Source organism: Geospiza fortis, unplaced genomic scaffold (genome assembly GCF_000277835.1).
Source record: "Geospiza fortis unplaced genomic scaffold, GeoFor_1.0 scaffold685, whole genome shotgun sequence".
NCBI lineage: Eukaryota > Metazoa > Chordata > Aves > Passeriformes > Thraupidae > Geospiza > Geospiza fortis.
Window position 1 is genome coordinate 146,039 of NW_005054662.1, and position 12,563 is coordinate 158,601.

A 12,563-nucleotide genomic window follows, 5' to 3' on the forward strand; every position below is an offset into this window, starting at 1 on the left:
CTGCACTTCAGGAATATCAAAGCCCTGACTGTGCTGAGGCAGCAGCACCGGGCACATTTCAGTGAGAGTTTTCCCTCCTGTGCTCATCCACGTGTGGCTACAGCAGGGATGGACCAGATTAAACCAACCCCGTGGGTTTGGGGCTTTTGGGGGAGTTACAACCCAGATTTCCGGCACTGTGTAAGAAATCCCTCCCTGTGAGGGTGAGGAGGCCTTGGCAGGAGTCGCTCACAATAAATTGTGGATTTCCCATCCCTGGAAATGTCCAGGCCAGGGGCTTGCAGCAGCCTGGGATAGTGGAAGGTGTCCCTGCCCATGGCACGGGGTGGAATTTGATCATTTTAAGGTCCTTCCAACCCAAAGCAGTCTGGGATTCTGTGACATTACTGAGCGTTATCGAGCACTTTCATTGTCGTGGTCATCAAACAGTAATTTGGCAAAAACCAGACATCCTCTCAAAAATGATCAATAGGGATTTAACCAAAATGTATTCAAGGCTAAATATTTATCTGTGTTCTCCATTATCCATCTAAACATTTTCTTGAGCAGTGGAAGGGCAGTTTGGGCCATGGCCCCGACACATCGATCACTCCCTGATGCTCTGTTCCACGCTGGCATCGATATTTCTGTGCCTAATGCAGCATCTGAAACTCAAGTAGACTTCAAGGCACTTTCCAGCAAATACAAGGCTGTATCTTGGAAAAAAATAAAAAAAAAAGTAAAGGAAATAAGCTTTTCTGGGTTAGAACCATTCCTGGTTGTGCTGGCTGGAATTCTGCCCTGGTGTTTTTGGAGCTGAGGCGTTCCTGAGGGCTTGGAGTGAGGCAGTGAACAGCAGCAAATTCAAAATCAGGTGGGATTTTTGGGAACAAGGTTCATTTTGTGACAGTGACCAGCTGTGACCTCGCTGCTGCTTCAGTTTTTTTCTCTATTGGTCTCAACTCCTCACATTCTGTGAAACAAATGTGCCATCCCTGGGAGTGTGCAGGGCCAGGCTGGAGCAGCCTGGGGTGCTGGGAATTGTCCCTGCCTGTGCCAGGGTGGCACTGAGGGTCCTTAATGTCCCTTCCAAGCCAAACCATTCTGGAATCCCTGAGCTCGAGGTGGCAGCTGGGTGTGAGTCTGTATTATCAGCATCTCTGGAGTTAATATTTCCAATGTTGCTCTGATTTGTTTGAGATGATTTGCATTTTGTGGTGTTGGAAGTGGAATCCAGGAATGAGGATCTCCATCCAGCAGTGTTTGTGGAGCACTGAACAGCCCCTCTTGATCATTTCATGTTTTATATTTTGGCCTGATCTCCTTGGGACTTTGTAATTTATAAAGTTGTAACCAAGTGTTGATAACAGCCTTGTTTTGCAAGTTATTTCTGAGGAATTGAAAATTCTTCCCCTCGTACCAGAACAATCCTTTGCAATCAAACAACAACACCACACACCCACAAAAAACAGCTCTTAAATAATGAAGTGGGGGAGGCTGAGGTGCTGCAGCTTGAGGCTGCAGCAAGAATTCCCCAGCCCTGGCTGAAAGGCTCTGCTTCACAGGCAGATTTTCTCCGAGTGTCTTTCCCCTCCCTTGCCTGGTCTATCACTTTTCCTGATGATTGGGGAAATCTCCTCTGTGCTGTCCCTGCTGAGCTGCTCACTGCTGGTTTTACTCTGGTTACTTATCACTCCAGAGCAGTAAGATGTGTTAACTGCACGCTGCAGCTCTGGCAGATGAATTTTCAATTAATTTTGGTACCCAGCTATTACTATTTATGTGAATATTATTTTCCTTGGACGGCTGAGGTCTCGGAGGGGAGGGAATTGGAGCTGATAGCCCAAAATATATGAATTTGCAGGCAGATGGTGATAGCTCCCACCTCAGACAGAGGAGCAGTTGTTGGTGACAGGATGGGGCCTCTTCAGACCTGTTGGGAAGCTGTGCAGGAGATTTTTTTCCAGCTCTGGAGCCTCAAAGTGGGATTTCAACATCTGTAAGCTGGATTAAAGGAATGAAAAACCTCTGTGGGAGAGGGGAAGGCAGGGATTGTTTCACACCCTGACTTCTCACTTCTTGATTCCTTGCAGAGTCTCAGTGTAGATTGTATTGCTGGCAGCAAGAGGGATAGAGAATATCTGATTTAATATTTATTTAATACCTTAAATATTGCACAAGTTTCCAGCAGCCAGCTCGGATTCAGATGTCTGATTGACCTTCTCCTTGTAATTAGATTTGCCTCTGGTTCAGGGAGATGCTTGTGCTGAATGAGCCTTTTGCATTCGAAGAATTTGGACTCTGATGATGTTTTGGATATTTTTGATACCTGAAGGGTTGGCTGATGCCACATTTTCAAGCCACAAACAATTTTCTGTGTCTTTTGGCCACTCTGAGGGCAGGGTGAGGTGGCCCTGAACCCCAAAGAGCGCAAACATGCCCTGCTTGGCTCCTAATTTACGAAACTTGTAGGGTTACATAACTGAATTTTCATTCTTTAGCTAAAAATAAAAAATGGAACATAAAAGCTATTTTCATCTTACTTAATGAGGGCATCTCTGCTTTTATTTCAGCTTTTCTGAGGCTTTTCAATAGAGGAATGGGGATGGTTGAGGAGCTTTTTAGTGAAGCTGGACGATTGTTTCTCCATCAGATCCCCGCTCAGAAGGAATATTTGCTTTAAGAAAAGAAAGTCCCTTTTCACTCAGCCTTTTCTGTGAGAGATTTCTTTTTAGGTTGGTTTGTAGTAAATGGTGCCGTGTAGCACCTCAGCTGTGTGGGGTAGGTCCGTGTCTCTGCTTTTTGGGGTTGGTTTTTGGGGTTCCTTTCTGGGTTTGCTTTGTCTCCTGCTCTCCACGAGTCACCCAAGTGCCCAAAGTTTGATGATAACAAAGTCAAAGTGATCCTTGCCTCCCAATTCTCTGCACCATTCATTGTTAGCTAATAACACTCACAAAAATAAACACAATTTTGAGAGTGTCGAGCTCCATCTAAATAGAACCAAAAAGAATTCTTTCCTTTCTGGATATCCAACAATAAACAAGCTCCTCTGCTTTTTGCTGAATTATCAGCAATATCCACGCCTGCCTCTGGCTGGAGGGAAGGGCAGGTGCCACTCTGGGAGCTGCCAGGGGTTTGTGGTTTTGTTTTGCAGAGCTCTCAGATGGGCTCCGGTGCCTGTTGGAGCTTTGCTTGGCTCCCTGCCCGCCGATAGAGCACAACTCACAAGAATAGTCACTATTTTAAGGCTCCAGTTTGCTGTATCCTGTTTTTGCTGCTCAGTTGTGACTGTGAAGTTTTAAACAGTAAACCTTTGTTCACCAGAAATAGCAAAAGTGTTTTTAAACACCGAGTCACAGCCTGTGCATTGAGTTGAATCCTTCATTTATGATGGTTTTGTTTATTTCTTTAAATCCTGCAAGGTGTGTTCCTAATGAGTCTTTGCCCTCGACCACCCAATGATTCATATTCATTCATTTTGGGGAGAAAAAGGCAGTTTTTCTCTGATTTTACTGTTCAGAGATTAGAACAGAAATAAAACAGAAATAAAGAATAAAAAAAAATCACAGCATTAAGTGCTGTTACCTCCTCTATTCCCTCTTCTTTCTTTGGGTTCACAAGGAAAAACGTATTTTTCTTGTGGGAAAAAAAAATCTTTTTCTTGGAAAAAAAATATTTAAGAAAAAAAAAAGAGGGTTTGAGTGCACTGTGGATTTTGGGGGCTGTAAATAGTGTTGGGGTGTGAGATCTTTGCAGGAGGCAGCTGGGGCAGAGCTGCGAGCCTGGCTGGTTTTCCAGCCCCGTTTCCTCACGGTTTTATGGCTCAGGCAAGCTGGGGAGCTGCTGCAGCTCCTGAAGGAGAACCTAATGGGGCCTTGGAATTTGGAGATGACTCATGAGAGGACAAAACAATCCAGTTAAGTGATTTGAGGTCTTAAATAATCTCTTCAACAGGAAGGTGAAGAAAACATGAACTCATGAGTAATAATTGGCTCTCTTGGAGTGCTAAAAGTGCAGAGCTGGGGCTTGGCCAGGGCTCAGCTGATTCCTGCTCTGCTGATCAATAACATCTCAGCTCTGTGAATGGAATTTATTGGGCTGGACTCTAATGCTCTTAGCAAGGGATTATTTGGATTGCAGTTCTGACTTGGGATTCTTGGGGTGTCCTGTGCATGGCCAGGAGCTGGGCTTGATCCTGATGGGATCCCTTTTAATTCATCCTTTTCTGTGAGAAATTCATTTTAGCTTGATCCTGATGGATCCCTTCTAACTCAGCCTTTTCTGTGATAAATTCATTTTAGCTTGATCCTGATGGGATCCCTTCTAACTCAGTGGAGTCTGCGATAAATTTATTTTTGGTTGACCCTAATGGGTCCTTTTCAACTCAGACTTATCTGTGAGAAATTAATTTTGGGCTGTTTTGTAGTGAGTGCTGTGTTGCACCTCAGCTGTGTGGGGTAGGGCTGTGTCTCTCCTTTTTGGGGTTGTTTTTTGGGGTTGTTTTTTGGGTTTGCTTTGTCTCCTGTTCTCCACGAGTCACCAAGTGCCCAAAGTTTGATGATAACAAAGAAGAAGTGATCCTTGCCTCCCAATTCTCTGCTTCCTGGCCATGCAGCCTGCAGAAAGGAGTGGTTTTATCCCCAAATCCAGAGGGTGGGAATGCCTTCCTCAGGTGATCCCAGGCTGGAGAGAAGAATTCACTCCATCACCTCCCTCTCCTCTGTCAGAGCACAGAATTTGCAGTTCTGCCTTAATTTGGAGAGGTTTTTCAGCAGCTGCAGGGGCCTCCTGCAGGTGTTGCAGCCTTTGAGCCCTCAGGATTTTCCTGGGAAGCCACTGGAAGTGCTCAGGATTGAAGCAATGCTATCAGGTAACCTTAAAAATAATCCCATTTACAAAGTCTCAAGTCAGCTGCCTTGCTGTGCCCTTCCCTGTGCCTGGCAGGTTTTATTACTCTCCCAGTGAAAACACCTTTTTCTGAATCCCAGTTTGTTTTTCCATGGAGCTCCTGTTTCATTCCAGGAGATGCAAGAGGAGGATTTTGCTTCCCCTTTGCTCTGTGCTGAGCTGGTGGGAGCTGGAACAATTCCATGCAGCAGCAGCACAACCCTTTGCTCCTGGTCCTTGGAGGTGTCACCTCCTGCTTTGTTGTTAATTTTTGAAGTTTTGGAGAAGATTTGGCTGTTTTAGTGCATTGGGGGTGAAAGTTAAAATCCCTGAAAATCAAGGCTGGCCTGAGGAAGGAGTTGCTTGGGAAGTGTCTCAGTGGCAGAAACAAAACTGCTGCTCTTTTGTGGCTGTTAAATTCTAAAATATTACAACAGCTTCCTTCCCTCCAAAAAAAAAAAAAAAGAACCCAAAAAAGCAACAAAAATGCTTTTTTTTTTGGCCTCTCCCTGCATTTTTGTTCTTCCTGGCTGCGTTAGCTTGGCCTGAGAGCCGTGTTTGTGTCCTGCCACGGCGATGGGATAATGGAACAAATCCTTCGAAGTGACTGCAGTGACAGTTGTGCTGTGGAGGAGTAAACAATGATGTAGCAGTTCCACGAGCTGGGGTCACATCCAGTTCATCCCATATGGCTGCAGTTTTTCGGGGTAATTTTCACTTGTTTCTAGTAGACGTTTGGCTTCCTGTTTTGGCTTTGCTTTTGTCCCATCCCCTGCAAAATCCATCTCTCCAGGACACCAGGATCCTTGGGAGCCCAGCAAGGATTGGCACAGGCAACAAGGGAAACTTGTGCTGGGCTTGTCCTCACTCCTCTGTCCAAGCCAGCCTTCAAATCTTCACTTTCAGGACACCAAAAACACCCAGAAAATTCAAACCACCCCCCCCTAACTGTTGCAAAACATTTTGTTCCAAGCTGCTGCTGGAATCCCTGAGGTCCCCAGCGAGGCAGGCAGAGCAGCTGCTCTCACTGTGGATTATCCCTTTCCTCTCAACTTCAGCCTTCATTTCCTCTCCCCTCCTTCCTGGGAGGAACAGCTGCGCCTTTGGAGCCTCTGCTGCTCTTGGAGCAGGGCTGGAAAGTGCAGGAAATGGGTGACTTTAGAAATCTGCCTCTTCCTGAGTGTGAGAGCCCAGGCAGAGCGAGGCACGGGCTCCTCTGCTCCTGATCCTGACAAATGGGGCTGAGGAGGGCCAGGGAGCTGCCTCTGGACCCTGTTCCCTCTTCCTCGTGGCCATGCAATGTTGATTATTCCCAAAAAAACCCCCGGGTTGAGTCCCAAATCCAGAGGGTGGGAATGCCTTGCTCAGGTGATCCCAGAACTTCCTCCATCCCCTCCTTCTCCTCTGTCAGAGCGCAGGGTTTGCAGTTCTGCCTTAATTTGGAGAGGTTCCTCAGCAGCTGCCGGGGCTCCTCTGTGCTCACACGGGCGCTGGTTGGGATTTCTGAGCCCCTTTTTTATCTCTCAGCTGACAGCAGCCTGCTCACCTCGCTGGAATTGCAGATATTTTTTATCTCCTGGGTCTCCAGCCCTTTCCTAGAGGATCAGGGTGTTTTATCACAGAATTGGAGCTGTGGTTTGCTGTTATCACACCTTTTTCTTTCTCTGAGGTGCTCCTATAGACAATTTCAAACATGTGGCTTTGCACCATGAGATTTATTTCCCTCACTTATCAGAGCACTGGAGATAAACTCCATTATTTACATACTACAGGTGCCTGCTGAGGTGAAAATATTGCTGGTGTTAGATTTCATAATATTAATTTTTAATTACATGGGAAATTAAAATAAAAAGCTAAACTTGCAAATCCATCTCTTCAGCCACCTATTGAATGTTTGATAACAGCATGGGTGAATTTATATCAGTAACATGTAAATAATGGAAGTATTTGTAATTATTTGCAATAAATTATCCAAAACATGATAAAATTATAAAAACAATCAGTATTCACCCAAGCTCTAAAAGCATTATAGAGATTAAAAAGTCCAAAAGTCTTCCCAACCTTCATTCCTCTCCTCTGGAAGCAGCAGGATATTTTATTAATCTGTCCTCACGCCCCAGGTGGGATCCAGAGGTGCTGGTGCTGACTGGGAGCCTCTGGAATATTTGGAATATCTTCATTTTCCCCATTTTCCCTGGATTGCTCCAGGCTTGGAGCTCCACTCAAACTTTGAGTTGCTGATGGGAGAATGAAACGTGCAGGGAAGGACTGAGGAGTCCCAGAGGAGCCTTTCCAGAATTCCCCTTCTGCATTATTCCCATTTTCCAGGAGGATCCCTGACATGGGAACAGTTTGAGACCTAAAACCAAATCCTCTGCCCCTGAAACTTCTTCTGTGCTCAGAACTTTGTGTCTGCTCATTATTGATTTTAATTTTCAGCGTGGGGATGTGGAGAGGCGCCTGGAATGAGCAGAATGAACAGAAATTCCCTTTTCCTTGCTTTACCAGGATTTTCTCTTTATTTATTTGTGATTCTTTCCTCATTGCATTAAAGAAATCCCAGGCAGTTTTCAGGTAGGGTGGGTTCATAAACGAGCAGTTATTTGAATGTATTAATTTTAGTAATTATTTGACTAGCAAGCGTTACGTTTTTAAAATTCAAATTTCAGTGTGAATTTTGGACTGTTAACAGAAAAATGTTCCCTTGAGAAGCCAAAGTCTGGGTGTTTGGAGAGTTTTTGGCACCTTAAAGAACTTCTAAAATTGGACTTGTTGAATTCCAGACACAACCCAGAGCAGCACCTGGGGAGCCTCTTCTTCCTCTGCTTCCTCTTGTGAAAAACGCCGATCGCTTGTTTTCAAAATTTTAAAAGTTTAAGAGTAATAAAAAAATGGTTATAAAAATAGTAATACAATTAGAGTAATAATAATTTAGACAAGCTAGGTTAGGACAATATGAGACAACAAAGAGTTATGGACGTCCTGGTACCTTTTTCACACCCCTCTAACAAAAGGAGTAATCCTTAAGAGCAACAGCCTGGTGCATATTCATGCATGATGCATAAATTCCTATTCAAACACAGGATTTTTGTCTGGTCGGTGTCAACTTCTCCTTTCTAACACCCATGGTGCCTTCGAGGCGGGAAGCAGTTTGTTTCTTCTGATAGGAAAGCAATAAATTCTTCTCTTCTGAAAGATTTAGCTGTCCTGTGGCTGTTATCTCGCTGCGAGTCTTTTCTTTTCAACAAAGCATCTTATAGAGCATAGTTTTTATTTTAACAATTTTTTTATAACCTAAAACTGTGCAGTACTTAAGAGAATTAATACAGCATTACTTGCTAACCCAACACATACAATATTCATTTTAATATTTGCGAAAAGCCAGTCATAAAATACATGCGTTTCTCACACTCTCACCCCCAAAATCCTGACTCCAACCCCGAACCCTGCAGCAGGGCTGGGGCTCCAGGTGAAAATTCCTGGGGAATTTCCCCCCTGTCCCAGCAAACTCAGCATGGCACGAGGGGATTTCCCAATAATGCAGCTCTAAAACTCCCACTAAACCCTGCCTGCAGAACTGAAGGCCCAATTAAGCTGAAATAATACTTTTCTAATTTTAATCTGCGCTGATTTCGCTGCTTGTTAGGCTGGAGGTGCTAAAGAGGAAGGGTTTTTTTAAAGGGTAAACCATGAAATTATAAGAAAGCTCGGTGTGGAAACTGCAAGGCAGTGCAAAAGCTGTTATCACCAAATCTCTGCTTCCTGTAGTCATCAGATATCTGGGGTTTTATCAAACGGACACTCCACCCTTTTATTATCGTTCTGGCAGTCCACATTGCATCTGCTAAAAAAGGCACTTTAAGAAAAAACTTTACTGTGGATTTGGGTTGATTTACAGTGCCAGAACTGCCAAACTTCCCAATAAGTTCTGCCCACAAATTTGTAATTTACTCAGAGTTTTTCAGGGGAGAATTTCAATAACTTCAAGTATTGAATTCTTAATAAATACTTCATTTAATTCCCATCTGCATATTAGAAAATCTGTTGGAAAACTGGATTTGTATTTAGGGTCTTGTTTCTCTCTTTATTTATTATTTTTTTAATTGTAGAACTTGAATCTCTCCCTACAAACACAGCTGGGTATCCAGAAAATGGTAACCCGAATGAAAAATTGGTGTATTTCATATAAATGTTCACAGAAATAGTGATTTATCATGATTACATTGGATTTTAAAGGAAAAAAACGAGGATTTAAAGTTAAGTGGCGTAAGAGAAAGGCTGGTGGAAGGAAAATTACAGATTCCATTTGGATCTGGTGTTTGGGGAACATTTCTTCACAACAAGAAAACCGAGTAGAAATGAAGTGGTTTAACAAGCAAAAGCTGTTTCCTTACCAAAAGCTTCCTTGGGAAGGAGCTGGGATATTTTGCAATATTTTCAGCTGTCAGGGAGCTGCTCTTGGCCACAGCACAGAGAAATGGAAAAGCTGCAGTGTGGAGTCACCGAGTTCTCGTGGTTCATGAAATTAATAAATCTGGTGAGCGCTCAGTAATTCCTTATCATCCTCCCCTGTCTAAATTCATCCAGAATCCAAATTGCACTAATTGAATCCAGCCCCAGGAGATAACCCCGGGGCTGCCCTGAGACTTGTTAACATTTCCAGAGTAATTGGGATCTTTCTGTTAAAAAAAGGCTTTTCCTTTTTGTTATTTTCTCTTCAAATCAAACCTCTCTCAAAACCTCATCCCCAGTTGTGCCGTGTACCTGCTCCACCTCGCAGGGTGGATGGAGAGGAAAATGAAATAATTTCATTTTAGCCACAGCATCTGTTTTCCTAAAGGGTGGGGAGGCCCAGCCTACCCAGAGAAATTGTGGATTTCCCATCCCTGGAAGTGTCCAAGGCCAGCCTGGAGCAGTCTGGGATAGTGCAAAGAGTGGGGTGGAATTTAATAATATTTAAGATCCCTTCCCGAACTTTTATTCTGGATTTTGCTGCTGCTTCCCACCGTGCACTGAGGTATCTCAGAGAAATTTGCAGCTTTTTTTTGGAGAGAAGGGAAAATCCAGAGCTGACTTCACTCCTGATTTCCTGTTGCAATGACAGCAAGCTCCTAAGATCCAAACCAACTTTTCATCCAGCTGAAGAGCCGGAGCTGGGAGGCGCTCAGGACACAAATCCTGCTCTGCTTCCTCTTGATCTTCCCAGATTGCAAGTGGCAGTTGTTGATGGGCTCAATAACTGCAGAGTCTGGGGGCCACTCTCAGTTCTGCTCTCCTGAAAGGCAGGAGCTGAGCAGAGCAGAGCAGCTCTCCCCCGTGCTGATGGATGAGAGCAGCAGCCCCTGCTCTCATTTCTGGCACACATCTCCAGCCCTGCTTATCCTTGTTTAAATTCATGCTGCAGCCAAGGCTCCCCAGCTCTGGGGTCGCCTCATTTCCATGCGAGTGCAGCAGAAAGACAAATGCTCCTGACCTCCCTGTGCTGTGCTGCTTTGAGGTGGGAATATCCTGAGAAAAAACCCCAAATCCTAAAAAAACACAAAGCCACCCCCTCCTCCCTGGGTGCCTTTTGGAGGTTCTTGAAAGGAAACCAACACCTGTTGAAATAGTTACTTCAATGTTTGGCCCAAATCCCAAACAAGGCTTTTTTTTTTTTCTTTAACAACAAAAACATATGCAGGGGGCAGGGAAAAAAGCACAGCTAGTTCTGATATTGTGCTTTTTGTGCTCTGAGTTGGAGGGGCTGTGACTCATTAAGTGATACTAACACAGGGTTTCTCTAATTTCATGTCTTGCTTCAGGAATTGCGTGGCAAAATATTGCACAAGAAAAGCAAAGGGGCCTTTCCTGCTCCTTACATGGGACCTTTCTGAGCCATTTGATAGGGAAAACTGGGAATATTTTATAAATCTTCAGCCTGAGGGGATTATCTGCCCTTTTTTTTTTAAGGGAAGAAACCCTCAACCGCTTTGTGGGTGGTGCTGAGGTTTTGGGAGCAGCCTGGCAAAGGCTGGATATGACCCCGGGCTGTTTTCCCACCTCAGTGATCCTGGGGTTCTGTGCTCCATGGAGAGGTTTCATCTCCAGAGTCAGCTCTAAGTCAGGGATTAGTTTGGTCCCTCAGCTCAGGCACAGAGATTTTGATTGTCTGTGCAGTTGGAAATTGCTGGTTTCTGGGGGAAATTCTGTGAATAAAAGGTCTTTGAGTTTTCTAGGAATTGTTTGAATGTCAGGAAAATGCGTCCTCAGGGTGAGCTTGTACTCAGGGACTATTTTAATATGAAATTCCTCCCTGGGAGGGTGGGAGGCTCTGGAATGGAATTCCCAGCCCAGCTGTGGTGCCCCTGGATCCCTGGCAGTGCCCAAGGCCGGGCTGGAGCCCCCTGGGACGGTGGGAGGTGTGATCAGATGGGACAGAGGGAGTTCTGTGATCCTCCATGGATACTGCCCGAAGTGTTGGTGTGGAGTAAACGGGCTGGGCCTTTTCTCTGCATCCTGGCTGGGTGCTGGCACCGTGCTGTGGGCACCTGGGGCATCCCTGAACATCCCTGAGCATTCCTGACCATCCCTGAGCTCCTCTGAACATCCCTGAGCTCGTCTGAACATCCCTGAGCTCGTCTGAACATCCCTGAGCTCGTCTGAACATCCCTGAGCTCGTCTGAACATCCCTGAGCTCGTCTGAACATCCCTGAGCTCGTCTGAACATCCCTGAGCTCGTCTGAACATCCCTGAGCTCGTCTGAACATCCCTGAGCTCGTCTGAACATCCCTGAGCTCGTCTGAACATCCCTGAGCTCCCCTGAACACCCTGAGCATTCCTCAGCATCTCTGAGCACTCCTGAACACCCCTGAGCTCCCCTGAACATCCCTGAGCACTCCTGACCATCCCTGAGCTCCTCTGAACATCCCTGAGCACTCCTGACCATCCCTGAGCTCCTCTGAACATCCCTGAGCACTCCTGACCATCCCTGAGCTCCTCTGAACATCCCTGAGCTTCTCTGAACATCCCTGAGCTCCCCTGAACACCCTGAGCATTCCTCAGCATCTCTGAACATGCCTGAACATCCTTGAGCACTCTTGAACACCCCTGAGCATTCCTCAGCATTCCTGAACATCCTTGATCTCCCCTGAACATCCCTGAGCTCCTGTGAGCTCCTCTGAACATCCCTGAGCACTCCTGACCATCCCTGAGCTCCTCTGACCATCCCTGAGCTCCCCTGAACATCCCTGACCACTCCTGAACATCCCTGAGCTCTTGTGAGCACTTCTGAACATCCCTGAGTATCTCTGAACATCCCTGAGCTCCCCTGAACATCCCTGAGCTCTCCTGAACATCCCTGAGTATCTCTGAACATCCCTGAACCCCCCCAAGCACCCCTGAATATCGTTGAGCACCCCTGAACACCCTGAGCTCTCTTAAACACTCTGAGCACCCCTGAGCTCCTCTGGGCACTCCTGAACATCCCTGAGCATTTCTGAACATCCCTGAGCTGCCCTGAGCTCCCCTGAGCACCCCTGAGCATTTCTGAACATCCCTGAGCTGCCCTGAGCACCCTGAGCTCCCTCAGCATCCCAGTTAAACACCCAGCAATGTCTCCAGCTCTGGGCAAACCCCTGGAATATTTTTCTGGAGGGTGGGACCTGCAATCCAGTGAAGCTCTGCAGACCCTCCCTGTGCACCTGTCCCACGGGGAATTC

General features: G+C 45.8%; 1 protein-coding gene across 1 annotated transcript in view; it reads left to right on the forward strand.

The window, feature by feature from the left end:
• The window catches only part of CRTC1 (CREB regulated transcription coactivator 1), a 48,054-nt gene that overhangs the window by 7,153 nt on the left and 28,338 nt on the right, over nt 1–12,563 (forward strand). The window lies entirely within an intron of this gene.